Source organism: Oryctolagus cuniculus, chromosome 9 (genome assembly GCF_964237555.1).
Source record: "Oryctolagus cuniculus chromosome 9, mOryCun1.1, whole genome shotgun sequence".
Classification (NCBI taxonomy): domain Eukaryota; kingdom Metazoa; phylum Chordata; class Mammalia; order Lagomorpha; family Leporidae; genus Oryctolagus; species Oryctolagus cuniculus.
In genome coordinates, this window is record NC_091440.1 from 33,795,698 (window position 1) to 33,819,002 (window position 23,305).

General features: G+C 38.7%; 1 long non-coding RNA gene across 1 annotated transcript in view; it reads left to right on the plus strand.

The window, feature by feature from the left end:
• LOC127492110 (uncharacterized) overlaps window positions 1–18,428 on the plus strand; it is a 165,750-nt gene extending 147,322 nt beyond the window's left edge. Inside the window, exon 3 of the long non-coding RNA XR_007921162.2 lies at window positions 16,555–18,428. This is a non-coding gene — a long non-coding RNA (uncharacterized lncRNA). The remainder of the gene's footprint in view (window positions 1–16,554) is intronic.
• The last annotated feature ends 4,877 nt before the right edge of the window (window positions 18,429–23,305 follow it).

Sequence of the window (23,305 nt, forward strand, 5' to 3'; positions counted from 1 at the left end):
CTGTGGCTTAGTGCAGTATTTGCTTTTTAAATGAATAACCAGAGGCATGTGTTGGGTATGGCCAGGGAGCTCTGGTTAGTGCTCAAGCATTGGGTGAGTATCCAGGGTGACAACTAAGTTGGGCATGGTATATCTTCTCTGTTGTTAGCAGGCAAGAGGATATGATCATCTCTGCTGGCATAATCACACCCTCACCTCCTCTCTTTCAAGTTGCACCCTATTGTCTCATCACTTGAGGTTCCCACACTCACAGGGTGCTAGGATCCACTCTGCCCCACTAGCCTTTCCCATCCACAGAGAAGCTTAGGCATTCCCAGAACCAGCTGCCTGTGTGTGTTCCACCTTGGTGGTTTAAACCCCAAAGCCTATGATATTTTGAGAGAGGCTGAGGGCACTTCACAGTCCTACATATGTGCCTAGGTCCCTCTCAGTCCTCCCAGCCAATCTCAAAGTCAGTGATGTAAAGCTAGTGCCTTGTCCCTATCAGTTGCTGCGTGCATGCCACAGCTACTACGATGTCAAAATGGTACCCTCTCCTAGCCAGTTTCTGGGCACCACTGTTAGCCCTTTTTTCCCACCAGGTTAGATGGGTCCCCCTTAGCACTCTATGCTGGACTCAGAGACAGTGTACTCCTCCATGCTCTCCCTCTGACTATATTGTCAGTGACACAGGCTGCTGCAGTCTGCTGTCATCTCACTCTCCAAAGCTGATGCTTCCTGTGGCTCTTGGCTACAGGGGTATGTTATGTCCATGTTTGTTGCTGTGTGTCCTAACCTTCCACATTGATCCATCGGGTCCCTCTTTCTTCTGTAAATTTTCCACTGCAGATCAGATTTCTCTCCAACTCTGCCCTGGGTATGTACTTACTGCACATTTTTGCTACTATTTTTCCCTAGCCTAAAGCAGTATGTTATTTCCCTTTTTCTTCATTTTAGAATCATCTTATTTATTTTTTAAAATACATACATATAGTAAAATCTCAGATAATGTGTAATGGAAAATGCAAGATGATTTCAAAAATTTGGTGCAAAATTTGATATCGGCACACAATTATTTTCATGATGCACACTTCCTATGAATGTTTTAAAGATTCCCCCTACCATATAGCCTTTCTTTTTACACAAATGGATGTACAGACAGTATTTTGCACCTTTAGTTTATAAAACTAAAACATATATTTCAGAACTTGCAGTTTAGATCACACTCATCTGATAAATGCTTCTTCATGGCCACATAGAACTTATGGCATGATTGCATGAACTCAATATCATCAGTGGACTGTTGATGGAAAGAGACTATTTTCTTTGTTGAGGCAAACATAGCAAAAACAAACATTGTGTGTTTTTGCATTTTATGAGTTAATGAATTCTAAGAATTTTGAGGCTTTTGACACATATTGTCCTTCATTAAGGAACAAATTTATAGTGGAATTGGGAAAAATGCTTCTTTTATCTTTTTAAACAAAATGAGTTTTAGAGTAAATTTTAAGTCCTGAGGACTCACTTAAAGCTGGTGTTTTCCAGCTCTTGGGGGAGGAAACCTGGGAAAATCCACTAACCACTTAATATCCTGCTGTCCCTCAGCTGAAACAGTCAACTGATAGGCCCTCAAGCACATTTCAGTGCTGAATTGTTTGTGATTGTGCTCCCAGGAGATGTTTTAACCTTAGCTCTGTCTCCATGGAAAGGTGCTGGGATTCTGCACAATCAAATCTGTATAATCAAAGCAGTGGATTAATTTATTCACTGCTACACCTATGCACCTAGTCCATAGTAGTGGCACAATTAGTTTTGCTGAAAGAATGAATCCATTAAAACAGCAGAAGTCTTTAGAAACTCTCACATGCCCCAATATAGTTCACCTGTGAGAAGTTTTACACCACTGTCTTGTGTTTTTCTTTTTTTTAACTCTCTTATTAAAGCAGATATTTTAAACTCTATGGCTTGGGATGTACTTCAGAGAGTGTGTGAAACTCCTCAAACTTCCAGGTCTAGAGCACCAGTGTGAAAATGCATTTGGGGGATGGGGGGTGGAAATACTTCCTAGTGCTTATAGAAACTAAATGGTTTCATCTTTCTTTTTTATTTTACTGTCAATAATACTTCTACACAAATTATACCAAAGAAGATGTTTTTGGAAGGATAGCTTTCTTAAGATTTATTTTATGTATTTGAAATGCAAAGTGACATGACCATATACAAAAATCAACTCAAGATGCATTAAAGACCTAAATTTAAGACTTGAGAACATGAAGCTGCTGGAAGAAAACTTAGGAAAACACTCCAAGACGTTGGTTTAGGGGATGACTTCTTTGATATGACCACAAAGCACCAGAAACAAAAGCAAAACTAAGCAAATGGGACTACTTCAAACTCATAAGCTTTTTCACAGCAAAGGAACTGATCAATAGCATGAATAGATATCCAACAGGATCGCAAAAATATTTGCAAACCACCTATCTGACAAAGAATTAATATCACGAATGTATCAGCAACTTTAAACAACTTTTTTTAAGATTTTTATTTATTTATTACACAAGTAGAGTTACAAACAGTGAGAGAGAGAAACAGAGAGAAAGGTCTTCCTTTCGTTGGTTCATTCCCTAAATGGCCGCAACGGCCAGAGCTACACCAATCCGAAGCCAGGAGCCAGGTGCTTTCTCCTGGTCTTCCATGCGGGTGCAGGGGCCCAATGACTTGGGCCATCCTCCACTGCCTTCCCAGGCCATAGCAGAGAGCTGGAATGGAAGAGGAGCAACTGGGACTAGAACCAGTGCCCATATGGGATGCTGGTGCCACAAGTGGAGGATTAACCTAGTGTGCCATAGTGCTGGCCCCAACAACTTTAAAAACTCAACAATAACAAAAAAAAAATACAACCAACCCAGTTGAGAAATGAGCAAAGGACTTCAATGCAGAGTTCTCAAAAAGGAGAAATACAAATGACCAACAAATATATGAAAAAATGCACAACATCACTAGCCATCAGGGAAGTGTAAATCAAAGCCAGAACAAGATGTTACCTCAACCCTGTCAGAATGGCTAAAATTCAAAACAGAGAATAACAAATGCCAGTGAAGATGTGGAGAAAAGGGAACACTTATACACTGTTGATGGGAATGTAAGTTAGTGAAACCACTGTAGCAAACAGTGTAGAGATTTCTTAATAAAGTAGAAATAGACTTGCCATGTGATCCAGCAATCCCACCATTGTCTATATACCCCAAAGAACATAATGTATCAAAGAAATAAATGTATCACATGTTTATAGCAGCACTGTTCACAATACCCAAAATTTGGAATCAACCAAGGTGTCCATCATCAGATGAGTATATAAAGAAAATGTGGTGCATATATATAACTATCAAAAAGAATTACATTCTACCATTTGTAGCAAAATGGGTGGAACTGTAAGACATGTTGAGTGAAATAAGCCATACACAGGAAGACAAATATTGCATGTTCTACCTTATAACTGGAAGCTAAAATTTAAAAATCAAACAGAAGAAAGAAACATTTGTGTGTTATCAGGGTTGCTGCAAATATAGTTTTGTAAAGCTTTCTTTTATACCTTTGTGAAAGCAATAGATAAGAATGTTATACAGTATTAATGATCTGTCATTACTTTAAATTTTACTGTATATGGGTACAATTATTGTTTATAGCTATTGTCTGTATTCCCACTAATCTAGGGTCTTTTTGCTTTTTACTTATTAAATTTCTTATTTGGTGAGGTATTAAGCCTTTTTATTGTAATGTCAATTTAAAATATGTTATCTCAAAAAATAAAGATGATATAGAAAGAAAGGGAATAGGAGAGAGGGAAGAAAGGCAGGAGGGAGGGAGGGAGGGAAGTAGGAAGGGAATATCATTATGTTCTTAGAATTTTATCTACAACTGTGGGAGGCTTGTGTGCTGGGACTGTGAAAACACTGAGGCTGTGTGGGAGGGCTCAGGGTGTGGCCGGGACTTTGGGCAATCCCCATGGGAGGCTCCATATGTTCAGGGCTCCCTGATTCCCTGGCGAGGGACATTTATGTGGAATATCTGCTTATACCAAGGTCTGCACAAATTTGTTGTGTGGTTCCTATGGCAGTGTGGGTTAACATTATACACACTGGGGCTAGCACCTAGGCAATGGTCTCCTTTGAGGAAAGGAGGTGAGCTGAGTCCATGCCAACAGAGCAGAAAAACCTCCCCTCTGTTTAAAAAAAAGATTTACCACACCCAACTTGGGTGTCACCTTGAACACTCCCTTTACCCTGGAGCACTGAAAAGAGCTCCCTGGTCATACCCACCACATGCCTGTAGGTATTCACTGAAAAAGTAGACACTCCACTAATCTACAGAGGCATAGTCTAAAGATAAAAGCCACCACAGTGAAAAAAAAACAAAGAAGAAACCAACAAGTATCTCCACAAACTGAAGATAAAAACATATGATTATCTCAATAGATGCAGAGAAAGCAATTGATAAAATAAAACACCCTTCATGATGAAAACTCTAAGCAAATTGGGTGTAGAAGGAACATTTCTCAACACAGTCAAGACAATTTATCACTAACCCATGGCTAGTGTTCTATTGAATGGGGAAAAGTTGGAAGCTTTCTCACTGAGATTCAGTAGTAGATAAGGATACCTACTTTCATCGTTGCTATTCAATATTCCTGGAAGTTTTAGCCAGAACCATTAGGCAAGAAAACAAAAGTAAAGGGATACAAATTGGGAAAGAGGAAGTCAAACTATTCCTATTTGCAGATGACAAGATTCTATAGATAGGGGATCCAAAAGACCACTAAGAGACTATTGGAACTCATAGAAAAGTTTGGTAAAATAGCAGGATATAAAATCAATGCACAATAATCAACAGCATTTGGATACACAATGCCAAGGCTGAGAATGAACTTCTAAGATCAATCCCATTCACAATAGCTATGCAAAAAAATCAAATACCTTAGAATAAATTTAACCAAGAATGTCAAAGATCACTATGATGAAAATTACAAAACATTAAAGAAAGAAATAAAAGAAAAAACAAAAAATAGAAAAATCTTTCATATTCATGTATTGGAAGAATCAATATCATCAAAATGTCCATACTTCTGAAAACAATTAGAGACTCAATGTGATACCAATCAATATATCAAGGACATTCTTCTCAGATACATAAAGAGTGTTGGTGAAGTTTATATGGAAATGCAAGAGACCCCAGAGAGCTAAAGAAACCTTATACAACAGAAACAAAACCGGAGGTATCACAATATCAGATTTCAAGATATACTACTGGGAAGTTATAATCAAAACAGCCTGGTACTGATACAAAAACAGATGGATGGAACAGTGGAACAAAATGGAAACATCAGAAATCAATCCAAGCATCTACAACCAACTTATCTTTGACAAAGGAGCTAAAACCAATCTCTGGAACAAGGACAATCTTTTCAACAAATGAAGCTGGGAAAACTGAATTTCCATATGCAGAAGTATGAAGCAGGACCTTCACTTTACACCTTACAAAATGCATTTAAAATGGTTTAAAGACCTAATATATGAACTATTACCATCAAATTATTAGAGAGCATTGTGGAAATTCTACAAGACATTGGCACAGGTAAAAAGTTCTTAGAAAAGACCCCAGAGGTACAGGCAATCAAAGCCAAAATCAACAAATGGTATTACATCAAATTGAGAAGCTTCTGTACTGCAAGAAACATTCAGGAAAGTGAAGAGGCAGCTGACAGAATGGGAAAAATTATTTGCAACCTATACAACTGATAGAGGATTAATAAACAGAATATATAAAGAGATCAAGAAACCTACAACAACGACAACAACAACAAAACCCAGTTAAGGAATGGGCAAAGTACTCAGACATTTTTCAAAAGAGAAAATCCAAATGGCCACCAGACATATGAAAAAATGCTCAGGATCAGTAGCTATCAGGAAAATGCAAATCAAAACCACAATGAGGTTTCACCTTACCCCTATCAGAATTGCTTTCATACAGGAATCAACAAAAAACAAATGCTGGTGAATGTGAGGAAAAAGGTACCCTAATCCACTGTTGGTGGGAATGCAAACTGGTAAAGCCACCATGTAAGACCATATGGAAATACATCAGAAATCTGAATATAGACCTACCATGTGACCCAGCCATCCCACTCCTGGGAATTTACCCAAGGTAAAGGAAATCAGTATATGTTGGAGTTTCCTGAACCCCCATGTTTATTGTAGCTCAATTCACAATAGCTAAGACATGGAATCTACCAAAATGCCTGTCAACTGAGGACTGGATAAAGAAATTATGGGATATGTACACCACAGAATACTACACAGTGGGGCTGGTGCTGTGGCCCAGCGGGTTTATGCCCTAGCCTGGAGTGCCAGCGTCCCATGTGAGCAACAGCTCGAAACCCTGCTGCTCCACTTCCAATCCAGCTCTCTGCTATGGTCTGAGAAAACAGGAGAAGATTTCCCAAGTCCTTGAGCCTCTGCACCTGAGTGAGAGACCTGGAAGAAGCTCCTGGCTCCTGGCTTCAAATTGGCATAGCTCCAGCCATTTTGGCCTATTGCAGAGTGAACCAGCAGATGGAAGACATCTCTCTCCCTCTGCTTCTTCTCTCTCTGTGTAACTCTGACTTTCAAATAAATAAATAAATCTTTAAAAAAAAAGAATATTACACAGTGGTAAAAAAAAGGAAATCTGGTCATTTGTAACAAAATGTAGGAATATGAGAATCACTATGCTTAGTGAAATAAGCCAGTGCTAAAGGGATAAATAACATGTGTTCTCTCTGACTCTGATAACTAATAGAGCTACTAAAAGGCAATCTTTAGAAGTGATATTGACACTTTGAGAAGCAATGACTTGAAGCCCTTTTATTGACTGTTGAGGAACAGTTTTTTTCATATTATTTGTTGAATCTTTACTTAACATAGAGTTCATATGTGTATAAAGTTAATTGAAAATGATCTTAGTAAAAATAAGAGTGGGATTAAGAGAAGGAGAAGGAAGAGGGGTAGGAGCATGGGTGGGAGGAAAGGCACTGGGAGAAGAATCATTATGTTCCTAAAGATGTAATTGTGGAATGTATGAAGTTTGTAACTGTGTAAGCTATATAGTTTTGCACATACTCCTATGGACTTACTTCTAACAATACAGTTTAAAAACTCATCATGTGACTTCAAATCCTCTTAAGCTGGGTGGTAAAAATAGCATTTTAAGTGTCAAAGTGATCATATAGATAAGGTTGAGTATTAAAGTGATCATATAAATAGGATTAAGTGTTAAAGTGATCATATAAACCTGAATATAACCCTACCATACAACCCCGCCATCCCACTCCCTGGAATTTACCCAAAGGAAATTAAATTGGCAAATAAAAAAGCTGTCTGCACCTTAATGTTTATTGCAGCTCAATTCACAAGAGCTAAGACCTGGAATCAACCTAAATGCCCGTCAACAGTAGACTGGATAAAGTATGGGATATGTACTCTATAGAATACTATACAGCAGTCAAAAACAATGAAATCTGGTCATTTGCAACAAAATGGAGGAATCTGAAAAAACATTATGCTGAGTGAAATAAGCCAGTCCCAAAGGGACAATATCATATGTTCTCCCTGATCAGTGACAACTAACTGAGCACCAAAAAGGAAACCTGTTGAAGTGAAAGGGACACTATGAGAAACAGTGACTTGATCAGCCCTTGTCCTGACTGTCAAGGAACAACTTAATACTTTATCCCTTTTAGTATTTTTTTGTTCTACTTAATACTATTGGTTGAACTCTTTAATTAACACACAATTATTCTTAGGTGTTTAAATTTTAACTGAAAAGTGATCTCTGTTAAATATAAGAGTGAGAATAAGAGAGGGAGAGGATGTACAATTTGGGACATGCTCACTCGGACTTACCCCTAATGGAAGAATTAGAAACGTGCCAGGGGATTCCAATTCAATCCCATCAAGGTTGCATGTACCAATGCCATCTCACCAACAAAGTGATCAGTTTCAGTTCACAACTGATCATAATGAAAAGATTAAGAGTCAAAGGGGGCCAGTGCCTTGGCTCAATAGGCTAATCCTCTGCTTGCGGTGCCAGCACACCGGGTTCTAGTCCAGGTCAGGGTGCCGGATTCTGTCCTGGTTGCACCCCTTCCAGGCCAGCTCTCTGCTGTGGCCAGGGAGTGCAGTGGACGATGGCCCAAATCCTTGGGCCCTGCACCCACACAGGAGACCAGGATAAGCACCTGGCTCCTGGCTTCGGATTAGCACGGTGCGCCAACCGCAGCGAGCTGGCCACAGCGGCCATTGGAGGGTGAACCAACGGCAAAAGGAAGACCTTTCTCTCTGTCTCTCTCTTTCTCACTGTCCACTCTGCCTGTCAAAAAAAAAAAAGAATTAAAAAGGAGAGAACGATCCAACATGGGAAGGAGGATGCACAGCAAACTCATAGAATGGTAGATGTTCTAAACAGCACTCTCACCTCAGAATCAGCCCTGAAGGCATTCGGATCTGGCTGTAGAGGCTATGAGAGTATTTCAGGCATGGAAAGCCAAGACACTCTGGCAAAAAAAAAAAAAAAGAAAGATCTCTGTGAGTGAGATCCCAGTGGAAAGAACAGGCCATCAAAGAAGGAGGTACCTTTCTCTGAAGGGAGGAGAAAACTTCCACTTTGACTATGACCTTGTATAAATAAGACTGGAGTTGGCAAACTCAAAAGGCTTCCATAGCCTTGGCAGCTCGTGACAAGGGTTATTACTGACGCCATAAACAAGAGTGTCAATTTGTTAAGTCAACAACAGGAGTCACTGTGCACTTACTCCCCATGTAGGATCTCTGTCCTTAATGTGTTGTACTATGTGATCTAATGCTATAACTAGTACTCAAACAGTACTTTACACTTTGTGTTTCTGTGTGGGTGCAAACTGTTGAAATCTTTACTTACTATATACTAAATTAATCTTCTATTTATAAAGAGAATTGAAAATGAATCTTGATGTGAATGGAATGGGAGAGGGAGCCAGAGTTGGGAGTGTTGCAGGGGGGAGGGAAGTTATGGAGGGCAAAAAGCCACTGTACTCCAGAAGTTGTACTTTGGTAATTTATATTTATTAAATCAAAGTAAAAAAAACCAAATAAATAAATAAATAAAGCTTTAAAAATATAAAGTGATCATGTAAATAGATCTGGTAATAATAATAAATCACATAAAAAGTATCTGGTAATAATAGTAGATAGAATTAAAAAGTAGTGAAGCAGTCCATACAGCATACTCATAGCAAGACAATCACTTTTAGTAGTACTCTAACCTCATGATCAACCCTTAAGGCATTCTGGTGTGGCTGAAAAGCCCACAAGGGCATTTCAGGCATTGAAAGCCAAAACACTCTGGCAAAAAGTGTCCTACATGAAGGACTTCTGTTAGTGAGACCCCAGTAGAAAGAAGTGGTCATCAAAAAGTATGTACTTCTTTCCAAGAGGAGGAGAGAACTTCTATTCTGCTTAGGGCCTTGTCTAAATATTGACTGAGTTTGTGGATTCAAAAGCCTTCCATATCCTAGGTAGCTCATATCAAGAGCTTCAGATGATCATTGACATCATACATAAGAATTTTAATTGTTAGATTAACAACAGGATTCACTGTGCACTAACTCCCATGCAGTACCTCTGTCCTCAAAGAGTTGTATTATGAGAGTTAACAGTAAAACTTGTTCTCAAAGATTTATTTAATTTTAGTGTATTAAATGGAAGATATTCATAAGTCTCATAAGTTTTAGTTACGCCTAAGTGTCCAATTCCATTCCTTGTTTTCTTGGGTGTTTCCTTAATTAAAGATAAAAACTTGTTCTATCAGTTAATGTATTAAGTGTAGAATATTCTTATGTCTCATAGTTATGTCTAAGTGCTCACAGAAGATGTATCATTCTTGGGCGCATCTTCAAAATTAAGTAAGTTTCTAACAAAAAAAGAAGTGAAATTAACTTTGAGATGCAAGGACTTTGAACAGCCCTTGTCTCAACTATTGAGGAAGAATTTTTTGTGCAAATTGTTGACTTCTTTAGTTAGTATAGATTTGGTCTTAAAGTTAATTAGAAATGGATCTTAAATGGGACTGGGAATGGGAGAGGGAGAAGGAGGAGTTGTGAGAGTGTGGGTGAGAGGGCGGGTATGCTGGGAAGAATCACTGTATTCGTAAAGTTGTTCTTATGAAATGCATGAAATTTGTATTAATTAAATAAAAGGTTTCTTTGGGGGAAAAGACAATTGTATCTACAAAGCCTATCAAATCTGTTAAAAGCTAATTAAAAATTAAAATAAAAAATTGAAAGGCAGAGTGACAGAAACATGGAGGTAGAGATACAGAGGGAAATCTGCTGCTTCACTCCCCACATGGCCATAACAACCAGGGCTGGGCCAAGCCACACGAAGAGCCTACAACTCCATCCATGTCTCCCACATGGGTGGCAGGAGCCCCATGACTTGGGTCATCTTCTGCTATTTTCTCATGCACACTTGCAGGGAGGTGGATGAGAAGCAGAGAAGCAGAACAGCCACGAATCTCACTGGTGCTTTGATATGAGCAGCAAGGAAAACTTTTAGTAGTAATAACTGTGATCTTTATTTCAGATTTATAATGATAGCTAGAAAGGTAATATATAGCAGTTTACCCTTTTTTTTCTGGGCAGGCCTTTGGTATTTTGGTTAAGCTCCTGCTTAGGATACTTGCAAACCATAGTAGAGCACCTGGGTTTGAATCCTGGCTATGCTCTTGATTCCAGCTTCTTTCTTGCTGATGCACACCCTGGAGGCAGCAGGTGATGGCACAGGTGCTTGAGTCCTTGCCAACCATATGGGAGACCAGTATTGAGTCCTGGGTTCCTATCTCTGGTCTGGTCAACCCTGGACTTATCAAATAAAGAAAACAAATGGAATTTTATGTGATTTTTCTGATTTTAGAAAATAAGTGCCAAATAGTGCAAAATGGACTAATAAAATGGTTTAATCCATTTTTTATATTTCCCTCTTCAAAATAAATCTGTTCTAACCAATATTTAGAACATGAAATTGTTACATACATGAAACTGTTTGGGATAAATGGAAAGGCAGAGTGCATTTGTCTTGAGTGGGGATTTTTTAAAACAATATTTTATTTTCATATGAGAGAGAGAGAGAGAGAGAGAGAGAGAGAGATCCTTCATCTGCCAGTTTATCTCACAAATGGCCACAATGGCTGGGGCTGCTGCAGGCTGAAAGCAGGTGCCTGGGACTTCATCTGGGTTTCCTAAGTGGGTGGCAGGAGCCCAAGCTCTTGAGCCATTATCTGTTGCCTCTGAGGATTCATTAACAAGAAGCTGGGTTGGAGGCTGGGTAGTCGGTCGGTCCCCTAGCTGGCACTCGGATATAGGATGTGGGCCTCCCAAGTGGAAGTCTTATATGTAGTGTCACAACATCCTCCACAGAGTGGAGATGCCATTAATGTGTGAAAGGAAATAGGTGGCCATTAGACTTATGTTTAAAGATGATGCTGAAAGGCTGGACAGCTCCAGCCCACAGCTCAAGCTCAGCAAAGAGAGCTATTGGAAAAGCTATAATGAAGAGAAGAAACTCTTTGAGCAAATGCTTGAGAAGGCTGTTGGACAAATAATAAAGAGAGTGATAACATGTTATTTTCAGAATCAGAATGAGCACATGCCTAAAGCACCAAAAACCACTTAGGAAAAAGATGCTTTGATTAAATGCATTTGGTTAGATTTTAGCAAGTAATTGTGGTTGAAACAGAACATTTCCATCCATCCATCCATCTGTCCACTCAACATTAATTTATCATCTATTATATGCCAATGCTAGATAATAAGAGACAGTCTCTCTCTCATCACTTCTTGGTCTTTTGGCTAAGATCAAGTGTGTGAAGAGACAGTCTTTTGACACCTCTGGTGAATACAAGGCAAGTTTCTTGGTTAAAGTACAGAAAGTTTAGTTTTGTGGCTTTTTAGAGGAGAATTTAAAATGAGACAAGTCCTTACTATAATCAATTTTGTAATTAATTACAATTATGATTCTGTGCAGCTCCACTACCCAGGCAAGAAAGGGCACACAGTCCTAGACCTCAGATGCTACAGCTTAGTTGGAGTTGATCTCATTGTTGACATGAATCTAGACTTTATTAACCTCTGATCTTTGCTGAACCTGCTTTAGCTGAAAGAAGATTATATTGTAATATAAACAAGTTACTCTGTTAAAATTTTAAATGTTTACTAAGAACAAAGGCTGAGTCATACACATATGTTGTAATTAGACAGTAATTGCTCTGTGGTAATGTATTAACTACAAAATGGGTTTAGTCAGAGTTTGATTTTTAAACTTTTCTTTTAATTAACAAAGACTAAGCAAAATAAATTGTACAAATAAAGAGCTTCACTGATTTTTAAATAGTGAGGAATTTGGAAATAGTAATTTGGTGTTTATTCTCAGTGTGTGAAAATTATACAACATGCTTAAATGTTTCATTTTTAGTATTTTCTTCTCAGAATTGTGGTATCCACATTTATATGAGTATTCCAAATCATGCTGTACATTAAGTTGAAACATTTATAATAAATTGTTGAAATACTATATTATCATGTAAGGATTTAATGGTTCAAAAATTGAGGCATGATGGAATCCTCCTATTGGCAATGTTAAAAGTAATGTCTGATTAGAAAACTTTCTTTTATGAGTTAAGTCGTCCAGTTGCCCATGGATATTAATTATGTGTTTTTTGTTTTAATTCAAGTCTTAACAGTAGAGCTATGTTATGACTTTATCAAAACACATTTCCTTTTGTCCCTAAAATACCTAAAATATCAAAATTAGAACAAATTATGATTAGCCAAAATTACCATGGTTTCCATGAGTATATCTAGATATATGAGTGGCTTTAAAGCATTTATGTAAAAATGGAATTTAACGATGTACCATTTCCACAAATATTTTTAAGACCCTTTATATATCCATATTATAGTTTTAGATAGATAATTATAATTAAATGGAATTTTCTTTAATAACAAATGAACCATGATTTAAATAGGTAATTTTTAATTTTATCCTTGTGAAGCTTTAATTTTGAATAAAATGGATAAAGATAACTTTATTATCAATTCAAAATGACTCATGAACATTAGTAAGTTAAGATAAATAGTTTTTCTTATAAGAATTATTGATTTTTTCATATCTAAGGACTACCTTCATGAAGAAGCTAAAAATTTACATGATGCTGGCTTAGATGTTTTTCAGAAATAAGTCATTATGTCTTTATCTTTCTTCTTCCATTCTCCCTTACAATCAGATAATTTGATAAATCTAGTGGTTGTCTTATTTATTTTGTAACTTTATGACAAATCTAAACAGTGACTTTTAAACTATTATTCCTTATGTATCCATACACATTTGCTTGGGTAAATAGTTAATGAATAAATTTTAATTTCTCTTTCCTCCCCACCTTTCTCCCTTTCCTTCTTTCTCTTTCTTCCTTTTTTAATATTTTGAGTGCTTTCCTCTTTCATGTCTCTTTCTTATAAATAAGTGAATGTCCCTTTAGCCTAATCTAATAAGATTAAAACAAAATCATTCAGCATATGAAGTAACTATTTTAACAGCAGGAAACATGAGTGCTTTCCAAGCAAAGAGACTGACATTTACATGAGTTTTCTTTTTGCCCCTTTCTCTGAATTCTCTTGTGGCTCTGGTGTGGTGATTCTCCTCAGAGTGGTGACATGTGAGGTGACAACCCCGATACTAGCTCTGCTAGTCAGTTCTTGTAGTCAGTTATTCAGTCTCTAAATTTTCTCTCTTCATTTGTCTCTGTCTCCTTCTCTTGCCCTTCATTTTTTCTTATAGCATAAGAAAAGTGACTTTTAATAACTTGTAAAATGACAGAACTCCCCTAGAGATTTTGAATCTAATATTATCCCCATACCTCAGAGAACCAATGAGGTAAATAATTACTTTAGATAGAAGAACCAATAGAAAAGAATGCAATGTGTGGCAGGGGCATTAAGTAAATCCCAGGGTGTGTTGATTGCTGAGGTTAAAAAATGTGTGTGAGTCTGTCAACTGGATTGGTGGGAATGGCCCACTAAAAATCTATTTTTGGAAGGATCTAGAGACTTCACAATAATAACTCATCTAGTGCAGAGAGGTTGTCATGCATGAGAGGCTTGATCCAACCCCACCACCTAGGATATTCTGGACATTTCTTGGATAGTAGTGTCTTTTGACACAGAAAAGTCTCCTCCGTGTATCATCTGGACTAGTGTCTGAGTCTTATTTTGACTCATGAGCAGGATCTGTAAATTAAAATGAAGAGACCTGTTTGGCAAGGTTTAGAGGCACAAACATACTTTTTCTGTAGCAACCATCTAACATAATGTCATACGTGAGGATACACATTCTTGTTCAGTGCTCAAAACAACAACCCATAACCCTGGATCTTCATGGGGCCAGATATATTATCAGTGATAGAAGGCTGTGGTGTGTACGTGGAGACAGCAGCATCCAGAGATAGCTCCTGGCAGATGAAGATGCATGCACCATGTGGACAGTGGCATACAACAAAAGTGAAATGGTGTAGCGGTGCATCCAACAGCTATAGCATAGTGGGTAATCACACTGACAGGTTGGAGATATCCTGAAGCTAGTGAAGATTAGGACTTTGCAGAGGTCTGAGCTATTGGAAAGTAAGAATGGTGATATTTATGTTGTTACTACACATTGACTCTACTTGCTGCAAATGTGACTGCTGGAGAAACCCAAACTCACAAAAGCATCATACAAAGATGCTGAGGCGCATCAATATTTTAGTCTCCAATATAATTTCCAGTCAATCCCTTCTTTAAGAAGATAAAATAATGAGTGCTACAGAGAGACAATCAGTCACTATTTAGATAAGGAAGGAGATGGAGTGAAATAGAAAGAGAAAACATCAGAATTAACAAAGTTAATTATGGTAGCAGAAGCAAGAGAGGCTGGTTTTCATACTATGGAATATCTTCCAACTAGGCAAAAAAAGAGCTATCCACACTCATATTTTCACAGGAAGCAGAAACAATGAGCAAAAATAACCATGAAAACTGACGCTGGAAATTAAAGAAAAGGAAATAGAGTAGGTAATTCTTGTTCCCAGCTAGATTTTTTTTCTAAGCTGAAAAATAATACAGAATTATATAAGCAAAACTAGAATGAAATTACTGTGAAAATGGTAACTTTTAGAAGGTTCCTTTAAATGCATCCTCATTATTTGTCAGCTCACCCGTCATGCACACAAGCACAATAATTTTTTCCCTTCTTGAAATGCTCACAGAGTGGGCTATCTGCATGCACTGAAAGCATGTATTTTTTCATGCATTGGTGCATGCTGAATAGCGTTGTCCTTTTTCTAAATTATAATCTCCTTGCCTGTGCAATTTCCATGAGCAAATATGGGTATTTGCACACACAAATGGAAGTGCATGAAAATAATATGTGCTTGGTATTAGTGGTTCCAGCCAGGGTTTGGCTCTTTGAGTTAAAAGCCCCGTAAATGCTGCACAGGTTCCTGAGAAAGCTGTCTTTAGCAAGCACAATTCATAAGCCAAGGCAAGGAGTTATAATTCCATTAGCTAAATATCCATTCTTGAAGAAGACTTTTTTCTAGGACTTGGAGTTGTTCAGTGCTTTAAAGGATAACATTTTATTAGGATGTGGCATGTTAACTTTTGGCTCAGCAGTGCTTACTAATATGTGGTGGGTTTGAAGTGCAAAGCATATCTCTTAATTTCCTCTTAAACCATTGCTTTAAAGTCATATAATTATTAAAAGTATACATGAGAGCTTAACATTTCTGTGTTATATTGCCAAATAATATCCAAAATGCAAGAGATTACAAAAATTAGTAATTACATACATAGAGCCAAACTTCTTCTCAGAGCACACATACTTCTTAAACATTTTAGGGAATCCGACATTTTTTTAGTGCAATATTCTAATGCTATTTGTCCCGTAGAAACTCTTATTCGTATGCACATCTTCACACATCTTGTGTTTTTTATTTTAGTCCAAAATTTTCTGAATATGGCTTAAGAGCTGGATGGTCCTCACTGCAATCTTTTAACACTGCCCTTCTCATACTCTTTAAGCTGAATCTTTCCTTTCAATGACACAGACAGAAAAATCCTAAAATACACTTTTCTTTTGTATTTTCACAAAATAGTATCCTTCATCAAGCTGTTCAGAAGCATAATTGAGGAACCTCTACTTGTTACATTGTTTCTCACCAACATTCATTTATCAATTTTTTTTTAATGAAAAGGAATATTTTACAAAGGGGATAATGATGTGTTTCTTGATCTTCCAGCTGCCAAACAACGGACTGAAAAGTGAGAAACCAAATCAATAACCTGGAATCATAATATACCATGGTGTATAATGAATGGGTTCAGTGATAAATCCTTGTTGTTTATTAAATCCAGTGGGCAGGGTGTATGTTCCAAAGATCGCTGCTGCACAATTTTCTGTTCTAACTGTTCTTCTACAGCCTTGCCATTGGCCTCCAAGGAAGTGGAATCAGATTTTCCTCTCCTCAAATCTGTGCTAGCTTGTGCGTTGCTTGAAACTGGTGGAATGTGGTACAAGTGAATACAATGTGATTTCTGAAATGTGGTCATAGAAGACAGCACAGCTCTCACCTGGTTGCCAAGACACTCACTTTCGGAACCCTGAGAGTCTGATCACCCTGAGGCCTCCACACTGTGAGGAAGCCCAGGGCACAGGGAGAAGCCTGTGTGGGTGCACTCACCAGCAGTTCTAGTTGAGTTCCAAGAACTGAGCACCAAGAACGCGAATGAAGATGCTGCTGGTGACTTCAACCCTCGGCCGTGAGTATTCTGTCTGGCAATCCAGACACCACATAGCAGATACAAGCCATTCCCTCAGAACTGCGTCTGAACTACTGATCCACAGAATCTGTTATCCTTATAAAATTCTTGTGTTTCCTGCTGAGCTTTGGGTTAATTTGTTATACAATGATAGTAACCAAAACTGTCAGTAAAATGTTCAAATATAAACAGCCAGGAAATTTCATCTCAGAAATTGTAGTAGATTTCATTTGGGATAAGATGTTGGGCTATTTATTTAGAAAAATCCAGTGAGATTTAATTATTAAAGAGAGATGGGGGGGAGTGGGTAATCGTTTTAACATCAATATTCTCGCTTTGAAATTAAGTTACAACCTTAAAAAGTACATAATAAAGTCTGTATTTTTAAAAGATCAAATGAGGGGTGGGCATTGGCTCAGTGGTCAAGCTAATACTTGGGATACCTGCATCTCACATCAGTGCCCAGGTTTAGTTCTTGGCTCCATTTCTGATTCCAGCTTCCTAGTGACGTGAACCCTGGGAAGCAGTAGATGATAGCCCAAGTACTTGGGTCCCTTTCACCCACATTAGAGTCCTGGATTGCTTCTGGCTCCTGGCTCCTGGGTTCAGCCCAGTGGAGCCCCAGCTGTTGAAGGTATTGGGGAGTGAACCAGTAGATGGAAATCTGTCTGGCTGTCCCTCTACTTCTTAAATAAATAAGAAAATTTAAAAACTAAAAATATATTAGTAAATTGGTCAGACTGGATGATTCACTGCAAAAATTCTCTTGAAATATGCAATTTGGGCTTGATCAATGGGCATTTTGTCAGTATCTGTAGGTAACAGTAGATAAGCTACTACTACTACCATTCTATTTCTGCTCTTCCTTTCTCTTTCACCTCATTTTCCCTCCTAGTTAGTGCCCCTTTAGAGGGTCAGCTGGTGCATGGGTGTGGTATGGGGTAGTGTGTGAAAGAGTGCAAAGTGAAAGTGATTTGTGTCAGCCTCTCATCACACACACATCTGACCAAGGGGAAGCCTATTTATATATGAAATAAACTCAAACCTTCTATTTAATGGAAAAATAATTCTAAGAGGGTAGTTTTCAGTGGCAAACCTAAGTGTAAGACAAAGAAATAAACCACAGCAAGAAAACAGTTCTCCGGGTCATCAAAGAAGGAGGTACCTTTCTCTGAAGGGAGGAGAGAACTTCCACTTTGACCATGGCCTTGTCTAAATATGATCAGAGTCGGTGAACTCAGGGGGCTTCCATAGCCTTGGCAGCTCATGACAAGAGTCTAGGGTGATTACTGATGCCATAGACAAGAGTGTCAATTTGTTAAGTCAACAACAGGAGTCACTGTGCACTTACTTCTCATGTAGGAGCTCTGTCCTTAGTGTGCTGTACATTGAGATTTAATGCTATAACTAGTACTCAAACAGTATTTTTCACTTTATGTTTCTGTGTGGGAGCAAACTGTTGAAATCTTTACTTAATGTATGCTAAACTGATCTTCTGTATATAAAGAGAATTGAAAATGAATCTTGATGTGAATGGAAGGGGAGAGGGAGTGGGAAAGGGGAGGGTTGCGGGTGAGAGGGATGTTATGGTGGGGAAGCCATTGTAATCCATAAGCTGTACTTTGGAAATTTATATTCATTAAATAAAAGTTAAAAAAAAAACAGTTCTCAGCAATAACTCCTTCACTTTTGGTTATTCCCAGGTGTCCATAAGTAGACACAGAGAGTTCTTCCATCCTAGGTGTATTATTGCTACAATCATCTAGTGAGGAACAGATTGAGTGAAATTATTGGAGTTGATAGAAATGAAAATTGCAATTAGAGTTACTGCAATTATCAGAGCACACGGGAGGAAACAATAATGAGAATTACTAGGTCCTGATCCAATTGTGTATTTCAAAACTTCTACTTCAAAATAGTGAAACTTTTAGAGCACATTTGGGATGATTTATTTTTTCTTGCAAAGAAAACTCCAGATTTTACAAAAAGGCTTAAAATTCTTTCTTGAAAATCCTGCAGTGCCTTGCCTGACTCATGATTGTCTCTGAATATACCTATACAGGACCAGACCCTCCATTCTACTTTGGATTTGCTCAGTTGGTGGGGGAAGGGGCACGGTAGAGAAGGTAAAGAGGTCACAGGGTGGAAGGAAAAGAAGGAAGAGGTTTGTGGACAACCTCTGCTGGTCCTCAGTGTTGACCAGAAGAGTGGCACACAAGTGGAGAACACTGCTGCAGGAAGCAAGAAGGTAGCTCTGCTCCCTGGAGTTTAACAGAGCATTCTTGTTTTTTTTTTTTTTTTTCCTGCCAGGGGCAGGTGGGTTTTGTGAGGATCCAACTGGTTATTTGCAGTCACTAAGTTTGCACCCTGCTCAGAGATAATCCTGTTAGATGCTCCATTAATATTCAGTTGAATAAATCAAAGAGTTGGATAGAGGATGTGTCTTTCAAATGAAATGAAAATAAACAAAAATAAATGGAAAAAATAGTGTTTACTAACCTACAGAATTCTTTCCCAACACCTTATTATTTACCTTCCAGTCATCTCTCTGATTTCTCTTCTCAAACCTGTGACTGAAGCGGATGACATACCACAACTAAGTGTGAATAAAAATAGTAACACAGGGGCTGGCGCTGTGGTGTAGTAGGTTAATCCTCCACCTGAGGCACCAGCATTCAATAAGGGCACCAGTTCTAGTCCTGGCTGCTCCTCTTCCAGTCCAGCTCTCTGCAATGGCCAGGGAAAGCAGTACAAAATGGCCCAAGTCCCTGGGCCCCTGCAGCCACGTGGGAGATCTGGAGGAAGCTCCTGACTCCTGGCTTCAGATTGGCGCAGCTCCAGCCATTGGGGCCATCTGGGGAGTGAACCAACAGAAGGAAGACCTATTTCTCTGTCTCTTCTCTCCCTGTCTGTAACTCTAACTCTGAAATAAAATAAATAAAATCTTTTTAAAAATAATAACAACAATAATAGTAACACTGTTAGCAATGACAGTTAACCATTGTTAAGTGAGTACCATGTGCCTGACACCGGTTCTGGCACTCTACACATGCTATCTCATACAGTCCTCATAAGAACCCTCTGAATTCAGTCATATTCTCTTCCCTGCACTTCACAGAGGAGGCGATGGAAACTCAGAGAGGTGAAGTCTTTTCTGACCTCTCTGAGTAGCGAGGGGGAGATTGATAGAGGAACAGATGGAAGGGGCTCTGGCACACAATGATTGGGACTCTTGAGGACATGCGTGTGTTCAAGGGTTCCTCCCGTCTTCTCATTTTCTTTCCTCATTGGGCAAACTTTTATTTCCTTCTGTAGTTGTGGGAACCTGGTCAGAAGTTCTACCCTGCCTGTTTTCTCTACTCCCCTGTGCTGGAATTGCTCAGGTTTGTTTTGCCTTTGCAATGTGCTAGTGCTGCTGGAATTTAGGAAATCCATTTTTTTTTTCAACAAATCTGACTTTTAAGGCTATAGTCTTAGAAAAAATTCAAACTTGAAACTCAAAACTGAGTAAAATCTGCTTTCTATTTAGAATACCATTGATCTCTAAGTGAGACATACCGGTGCTTCAATGGATGGGAACTCACAAGGAGACAGGGTAGGCCAAATATGAAAAAATATATTAGAATCTACTTCAAAAATTATTATCTTGCATCACTTAAAGTAGTAATGTATAGGGCTAATTTACTCTGTGTTTTGGAGTAAATATACAAAGGCCCTTTGCTCAATATTTCATTGATGTGTCAGTCTGCTATCTATTCATTCTATCATCTTCCTCTAATATTCCCATGTTTAATAAGAAAATAAAACTCAAAGAGTGAGCAATTTGACCTAGTGGACATTTGGGCAATAAAATAGTAGATAAGGGCTATCTCCTCCTCTCTGACTTTCTCTTTCTTTCTCTCCCCTCTTATTAAATAAATACTCAAAAAAGCATTTGCATGAATTTCAGGGAGGACTTTTTTAATATAGGAATTTCAGAAAACAGCCTTTATAGGAAGGTCCCCAATCTTTTCTTAGTTGTTCATTTCTGTCTTGGCTTTACATTTGTAAGTTTTCAGTTTATCTCCCACCATACTCAATTTCTTGAGATGAATTCTCTTATTCTAATACCTGGCAGAGCAATGGACATATAGAAGGTATGCAGTCAATATTTGTGGATAGAGCTGGCACTGTGGCAGAGTGGGCTAAGCCTCTGGTTGCAATGCCAACATCCCATATGAGTGCCAGTTTGAATCTTGGCTGCTCCACTTCCAATCCAGCTCTCTACTGTAGCTTGGGTAGGCAAACCCACATGGGAAGATCCGGAGGAAGCTCCTGGCTCCTGGCTTCGGATCGGCACAGCTCTGGCAATTGCAGCCAAATGGGGAGTGAACCAACGGATGGAAAACCTCTCTCTCTTTCTCTCTACCTCTCATTCTCTCTCTGTGTAACTCTGTCTTTCAAATAAATAAATCAATCTTAAAAATATCTGTGGAGGGGCCAGCACTGTGATGTAGTGGGTAAAGCTGCTGACTGCAGTGCCATCATCCCAATATGAGCCCCAGTTTGAGTCCCTGCTGCTTCACTTCCAATCCAGCTCTCTGCTGTGGCTTGGGAAAGCAGTAGAATATGGCCCAAGCCCTTAGGTCCCTGCACTCACATGAGAGACCTGGAAGAAGCTTCTGGCTCCTGGCTTCAGATTGGTGCAGCTCCAGCCATTGCAGCCAACTGGGGGGTGAAGTCCTCTCTTTCTCACGGCCTCTCCTCTCTCTGTGTAACTCTGACTTTCAAATAAATAAAATATCTTAAAATTAGTGGAAGCTGGAACTTTATAAAATTATTGAACACGGGAATGTTCACAGACTTGTTATTTTGTCTTCCTTCAACTCAATCCCACTTCTCAGGCCCTCTCTGTTCCTTAATCCTTCTTTTCAGGAATTCTGTTTTGGCCAGAGTGGTGACTGAGTTTGGATATTCACAACAGAGGACAGACAGGGAGAGAACAGGTCTGAGAGGAGATTGGGAGAAAGGTCCCTGGAAAAGAGAGAAAGCAGTGCACCAGAAGTGGCAAAAGTATGAAGGTGGTGGACAACAGCAAAATGAGTTAGGGAATGATGGGAGATAGTATGGATTTATGTGAGATGAAGTAAAATAACTGGCTAGGAAAACAAGATATGAGAAATTTAGCTGGGTGATTGTGAATGGATTTCTTTTTGAGCATTTCAAAAATTAGAAGTGAAGCCGGCGCCGCGGCTCACTAGGCTAATCCTCCACCTTGCGGTGCCGGCACACTGGGTTCTAGTCCAGGTCGGGGCGCCGGATTCTGTCCCAGTTGCCCCTCTTCCAGGCCAGCTCTCTGCTATGGCCCGGGAGTGCAGTGGAGGATGGCCCAAATACTTGGGCCCTGCACCCCATGGGAGACCAGGGTAAGTACCTGGCTCCTGCCAACGGATCAGCGCGGTGTGCCGGCCGTGGCGGCCATTGGAGGGTGAACCAACTGTAAAGGAAGACCTTTCTCTCTGTCTCTCTCTCTCACTGTCCACTCTGCCTGTCAAAAAAAATATTAGAAGTGAAAAGTGGAATTCCTTGGCATTTATTTTTATTTGTGTGTGTGTGTTTGTGTGTGTGTGTGTGTGTGTGTGTGTGTGTGTGTTTGAACTGGACTGCATTAGAGCAGCAATTATGACTTCATAGGATCATAATATTATCAAGGTTGTAAAATGAGTAGCCTTTAAAATAGGAAGGTCCTACCTCTCTGTCTCCTTCTGCTAATCATTGGGATTCATTGAGGTTTACTCTATGTGAGACACTGCTAAATACGTCACTTGCACTATCCTATTTAATTTTTATGGCAGTACTTTGAGTCAGAGTGATTATTTCCATGGTTCCAAAAAGAAAAATAAAGTGGAGAGGTTAATTTGCTTATACAAGTAAGACATAGGATTTGAACCCAGTTGTATCTAATGCTAAAATCTATATTCTTAAGTTCTCTGTAAATCCTTTCTAAAGATATTAATTGATGACTTTTAATAACATAGTACGGGTCTCTTGAAGGTGCTGGAATTTGATTCTTTACGAGCTGGCTAATGATTTATATCACATGCTTTTGTCTTTTTGGCTCTTCACAATGCATATGATATGCATTTATTCATGTTTCCAACAAACTGCCAAGTGTTTTCATTCTGCTTTATTAGAGATTCATAGTTCAGTGGTTCTCTAAGTATGGTCTGGGGACCTTTGGAAGTCCTTTTGACTATTTTAGGAGATCTGTGAAGTCCCAAAACAATGTGCTTGCAGAGGCAGAAATGAACATCTTTCTGTCTTCTATTAAGATAGAACTTGAAGAGATTAAGACAGTGTAAAAATTGCTCTTTTTTACAAAAATTTTGTTTGGAAAATATAGGTTTTTGTAAAAACATGCTACCTATTACA